This window comes from Triticum aestivum, chromosome 2A (assembly GCF_018294505.1).
Source record: "Triticum aestivum cultivar Chinese Spring chromosome 2A, IWGSC CS RefSeq v2.1, whole genome shotgun sequence".
NCBI lineage: Eukaryota > Viridiplantae > Streptophyta > Magnoliopsida > Poales > Poaceae > Triticum > Triticum aestivum.
In genome coordinates, this window is record NC_057797.1 from 615912214 (window position 1) to 615918662 (window position 6449).

The following is a 6449-nucleotide window of genomic DNA, read 5'->3' on the forward strand; positions in this document are numbered from 1 at the left end:
TTTCGCTTCAAATACAATGATCGTCATTGCATATATTGCGAGAGAAAGATGAAACATGCCTGAATTTTCTGGGGGGCTTACTTTTAGAGGACCTGGAGATAGTTTTGTGTGCATACGTGAAAGGGAGTACAGGGGGGGTATGCGATGGAGAGAGATGCTCTTCGTTTCTCTTTATTATGACTAACTTTGTATATAGTATAAAAATATACAAATTCACAGTGCGGAATAAATATCATTGTGGGCACCATGCAATGCAAATCAGCATTCGTACTCCTCCATATAACTTTGTAATGTTGTATATATGTAGAAACTCTAAAATATTTTTTTGGCCACACTTTATTCAAAAGGAATGTTGTATGCGAAATAAACGTGAAGAGAGGGCTTTTTAGATCAATGGGGTACGTGATGTAACATGTGTGAATGTGTAGTTGATGCATTTGGCGGGGCCTAGAGAGGTATGTGTGTGTATTATGTATTCGAGAGAGGCATGGATAGAGGGGCCGACCGGGGGGGGGGGCGTGGGAGAGATAGCACGAGAAATGAGAGTGGTCTAGAGAGAGAGATGAATATGACGTCACGACAAGAGATTCCATTCCCTTGAGTGTGTATATGCAAGGGGGAGGGAATAGAGGCACCATGAGAAATTTTCTGTGTGTGTGGTGTTTGTGTTGGTATGTGTGGGTGTGAGAAGATAATGAGACGTGGGGGCAGAGGGTGTGTCACCGCGTGAGGTCCGGTGGGTCGAGGTGAGGCCCTTCGTTCTGTTCCATCCTGCGCCACATTGGTCGGCCCGTGACGCATTTAGGAAGACCCATGGATGACTAGTCGTACAAGACAAAGATAGCAGAATTGTGAAGGACTCTGTGTCCACTGACAAAGCCGGCTAGGATTTGTAACCCTAGGTTCTCGGACTAAGGTAACCCCTTTATCTCTGATATTACTATTCATCCAGCCTAACTTTAAGGGGCATCCTACAGAATGCTCTGCTAGAATCATACTCGTCGATTAGGAAGAGAGGTGTGAGACAATGCGTGAGAGACATGCGTAAAGATAATGTGCGTACATGAGACATGTAGGCAGGTCCATGTATATAGAAAGGGTCGATGAGGATTGTGCGTGTGTATGTTTGCGAGAGGAAGAGTGCTTGTGATAAAGGTTAGTGAAAACAGTTGTAAATGGTTACGAGAGAGAGGGAGGGTTATATCTAGTGCATGTGTGCGAGAAAGACACCTCGGGAGAGAGTGTGTGAGCATGTGTGAGAGACCACCGATGGAGAGTGAAACTACACGTAAAAGACTGCTCTACACATTGATTAAAGATATAAATTGTATCCAAATATTAGGATGGGATCATGATATTTGCAATTCGCGTAAGGAGCGGTCATTGATCGATCAGACATCTAGATTCTATCGAATTTGAGCATGTCTATGTTATTATTCGACACAATTGATCCACATAGTTAGTATTTTGAACTCCATACAATGCATCGCTTTAGCAATCGAATATAAATGTGAGTATAGTTCATGTTGTGTGTGTAAAGCACATTATACATACGAAAGTTACACAATGGACATTATAAATAGCTACTACCTATGAACTAGCATACATTTGAATTCAACTTAAGGTGGTTTAAAAAAATCGAATTCAACATGAAGTCCATTCAATTATTTGAATTTGATATCATGGCATTTGTAAACCATACGTAAATTATGGGGGCACCAATCTTTGCTCTGATTTTGTACATAATAGCATATGTAGTCGTGTACAAAATATATTCAAATTTAGCTCCTCCATTCCAAAATAATCGCAGTTATAGGATTTTCAAGTGTCAAAATTTCAAAAAGAAGTGGATAATTTAATGAGGTTTTCAAACATACAAGGTCAAATATAACGTTGTATATTTAGGTCAATCCTCATAGTTCAAGAGTACTCTAAACGTGAATGCTTGTGTTTCAAAATTTTGAACGAAGCGCTAAAAGAGCCTCTACTCGCCCGAAACCGCGTGAGACCAATGTTTGGTAGTACAAGGAAATTACTTTTCTAATAACTCCGACCCGTGAAACCTACTGGCCCGACGTCCAAAGGTCTAAACCGGGGTAGGTTTGTAGCTTCATCTAGACGCCACACAACCGCATCCGAAAAACATTCATACACAATGGCGCCTAAGCACACATGCGCGCGGCCGAAATCGCTCCCGCCCACTATTTGGGACACCTGGGATTACCATCCTACCCCTGACTCGCAGTAGGTCCAAAATTTAAGAGGGGGAAAAGTTTGTACTTTCCCCAAATTTCAAACAAGCGCGTCCCATCTTCTGTTCAAAAAGCCAAAAACTAGCGCGTCCCAGAATGAAACATGGTTCCCCCCCACCAGTCCGATTCCCCATTCGTACTCCGTGGGCGCCAAAACTACCTCTCCACCAGCCGCGAAACCCCGATGTCCTCCGTCCGCCACCCCATCCCACCCATCAACCGCCGCCCTCCTCCATCACGCTGGAGCCGATACCCCGACGTCGTCGTCCACCGCAACCTCAACCGCAACGCCCTCCATGGCTAGTAGTTGAAGCCGAGGACGAGCCGTCCGTACCCGAGCCAGTTCAACCACGCCGTCCTGCGCCTCACCGCTGCCGCTCCAACTTCGCCACCCTCCACCGCACCAGAGCTGTTCCTGCTACGCCGTCCTTCGCCGCCTCGGATCTGCTTCCCCTCCGCCGACATACGACCACGGCAACACAGTCAAAAATTTGGCCATGGGTTCGTCCAAGCATGCACCCTCCAGAACATCGGTTTCCCCGGTAAAAACAAGAAGATCGGTGCGACATGTGGGGGTGACCACACCAGCAACCGAAAAAGGTACTCCTCTTCCCTTATTCGTGCAAATCTTACGCCTCTGCTTGCACGGTATTCGTCCCACAGAAGACACTAGTTGACCGCTTCTTCTTGATACTAGATGTTCCTAGTAACTTGCGATGCACAAGGTTTCTCCTCATATACTATTTCACCTTAGCTAGAGGTCCGTTGCCCCCCTGAATTTCAATTTCTGGCCAGTTGATTCCCAACTAACGGAAGCATTCCCCGGCGTAACAGGAGCTAGTACGCCTATTACGCCGGGGAAGCAACGCCTTGGTGTTTATCTTAGGGGCGTGTGCGGCCTAGAGCTACTGGCGCCCGATCTGGAGGTCGGCCGGGATTAAAGGGATGGCCTGGGGGCGCTGCCAAGCACGGCGGTGGTGTGAGGTCGATGGGAGGGCGGGGCGGCGGAGGCAGGGGTCTGGGCCGGTGGTCGCTGGCGGTTCGAGAAAGATCGTCAACAGTGACTGGCGGGAGGTAGACGAAGGCCATCTGCCTATTCCTTATAGATCGGACGGTTCATGAAAAAAATCGACTGACCTATTTATTTTCAGTCGACTATTATCTTAGATATGACCACATGTGGTGGTGTGCTGGAGGAGTACCTGCATTTCCTGTGCTCATATATTACAAAATCATCCGGAGTAGAGTCTAATTTTGTTTGCCATGCAATGTTATAGAGCTATCATATGTCTCCTGTCATTTATTTTTCAGCCACCCACTATCTGCTACTTTTACAATGCACTAGTTCTGCACACACTTCACCCTTACTCTCACTGTTGTGTTTTTATGCAAGGGTATTTCAGACTCTGCTGCCATGAGAGAAGCCAAAAAGAAAAGAGATAAGTCGATCCAGCTTGTTGTGCGGCTAGGCAAGACACGTCTCAATGCTTTAATGGGTGCAGTGTCAGCAGATGGAGACGGGGAACGTAGCTCTGGAGTTGTCGGTGTACTAGAGTAGGGGTACCCTAGTACCCCGAACTTGTGCACGGGCAGTCGCAGCATCCCGCGGCAAGGCTTGCCGGGTGACCGCCAAGACCCTCCGTGGCTCCCTTGAAGACCATTCAAGAACAAAGTACTCAAACCAAGGCCCCGGCAAGAGGAGCTTGCCGGGAAGGCCAACCCAGGCCCCGGCAAGAGGAGCTTGCCGGGAAGAGACAAGACCCCGGCAAGAGGAGCTTGCCGGGAAGGCCACTCAAGGCATACCAAGAAAGCTTGCCGCGACGCGCCCTGCGTCCCGGCAAGATCCGGTGAGCGACAAGCTCCCAAACACGACAAGACGATGACCGCGGCAAGGAGCTTGCCGCGGGGAACCCCCACTTCGTGCCCGCGCTCCAGCACACCTGCTAACGTGTCGCTCTAGGACTCTCCCAAGCGCACGTGGCAGGAGGCTGTGCAGCTAGGGGCGCGCGGTGGCAAGCGGAGATGAAGAGAAGGCCATCGTGGCCAACGGTGGCGCTCCTGATGGTCACTTTTTGCACTGTTTAAGCAACTCAGACAGGCATTTAATGCCCTTGTCCCCTGCCGTCAGAGTTAGGTAGGGTGCACTGTATCCACAGTAGCGGTAGCTGCACCTACCACGTCCTTTTCCATTTTTACCCTTCTTGTCTACGTTGCCCCCTGTCGGTGACCCCTTGAAAGTATAAAAGGAGGCCCGGGCGCAACGTAGAGGGGGGGAGCTGGTTCGGCCAGTTCGGCTCATTCAACACCAGAAACACTCTCACGCTCAGTCTGGCAGCGTCCGTCGCTCCTGAGCAAGAATTCAATACACACAAACAAGCAGCAGTAGGGTTTTACGCATCCATGCGGCCCGAAGCTGGGTAAAAACCGCTCGCGTGTACCGCCTCGATCCGCTCTTTGTGCGACCTCCGCCCCCTGCCGAACCGAAAGGGGCCCTGTCCCCATAGGTGTTGGTGGAATCAGCCTCCCCGACATCTCTGGCACGCCAGGTAGGGGGCGTCGAGATCGTGCGAACCCGATCCGGCGTGCACGCGAGCTAAATCTTCATCGTCTTCACCGACATGCCACCGAAGAAGAAGGCTTCAGGGGCAACAGCCCCGTCTGCGTCTCTTCCACCACCTCCGGAGCAGGCGGACGATGGAGTGGACGCCGGCGGAAGAATGGACATCGACGAGGGTGCCCATAGCGCTGCCAAGTCCAAGGACAAGGCCGCGCAGACCTCGGCGTCCATACACCCACCGCGCCCATCTCAGGAAGGGCGGGACCAGCAGCGTCATAGCGTTCGCAGCACCATACGTCTGCTGGCCCAAGATCAAGCTGGTGGTTCGCGTGGCGTTCAAGACCAGCATGCACGCCAGCATGCTGGCCCCAGTGAGGTGCGGTCGCCTGGACGGGACACTGCTCCTTCTAACTTGGTTAGGAGTCCGAGCATGTCCCGCTCCTCGCACCGTTCACCGCTGCCGCCCACTACGCCGGCGGAAGCCTTGGCGCGGGCCCAGCTACTCCTGGATTATCCTCCGACGGCGGACAAGACCGACGAATGGAGGGCCACTATCCAGAGCCTCATCGGCTTCGCCAACGGCGACACTGCGCGGCAACCAAGCGCCTCGCTGCCGCGGCAGGACAGCCGGACACGAGCCGATGGCAACAAGACCGGGGGAGGTGCGACTTCCATGCACTCTCCACTACGAAGGCCAAAGTCGCCGACTCGCCGGGTCCACCCCGACAGCGGCTCCACCGCGTCGTTGGACCCACGAGCTCGTCGCGACCAGCGCCAAGTTCTCCATGAACGACAACAAGAAGACGCTCGAACCCGCATCGAGCGCCGAAGAGAAGCGCGATGTCAATCCGACAAGCGCGCTGGGCCCTCTGTTACATGCATGCGCCAGGGGAACCAGGCGATCTGCCGTACGCGGTAGGTTGTCCTGCATTCACCCGTGAGCTGCGGCAAGTCCAGTGGCCCAGCACAAAGAATTTCAAACCAGACGTACCAGAGAAGTACGACGGCAAGACACATCCGTCAGAGTTTCTCAGCATCTACACCATCGCGGTGCAGGCTGCCGGGGGACGGGACGACAAGATCCTTGCCAACTACTTCCCGCTGGTACTCAAGCCCAGTGTCAGATCCTGGCTCATGCACTTGCCGGACAACTCCATATCCTCCTGGGCTGATCTGTGCCATCAGTTTGTCGGCGCCTTTACAGGCGGCCACAAACCACATGGCCAAGAAAGCGATCTTCATCTGCTCGCCCAGAAAGAAGGAGAGCCACTGCGCAAGTACATTCAGAGATTCAGCCGTGTACAGCACAACATCCCAGACGTCCACCCCGCCGCGATCATTAGGGCGTTCCATCAGAACGTGCGAAACCGAAGGATGAGGGAGGAGATGGCGATGTGTAAGACCAGAGACGTCTGTGAGCTTTATGCCCTGGCCGACAAGTGTGCACACGCTGAAGAGGGGAGGAGGCTCCCCGGAGAGGATACAGGAGCAGGAGGATCTGACAGTGAGGATGCCGCCCCGACAAGGAAAGGCCGGCGGCGGAACAACAGAAGGAAAAAGGGCAAGGAAGTGCTAGCTGTCGAGCAGACTGGCAATGGAGGTGGCGCTAAGGAAGCTAAAGCTGGTGGCTCCGACAAGGA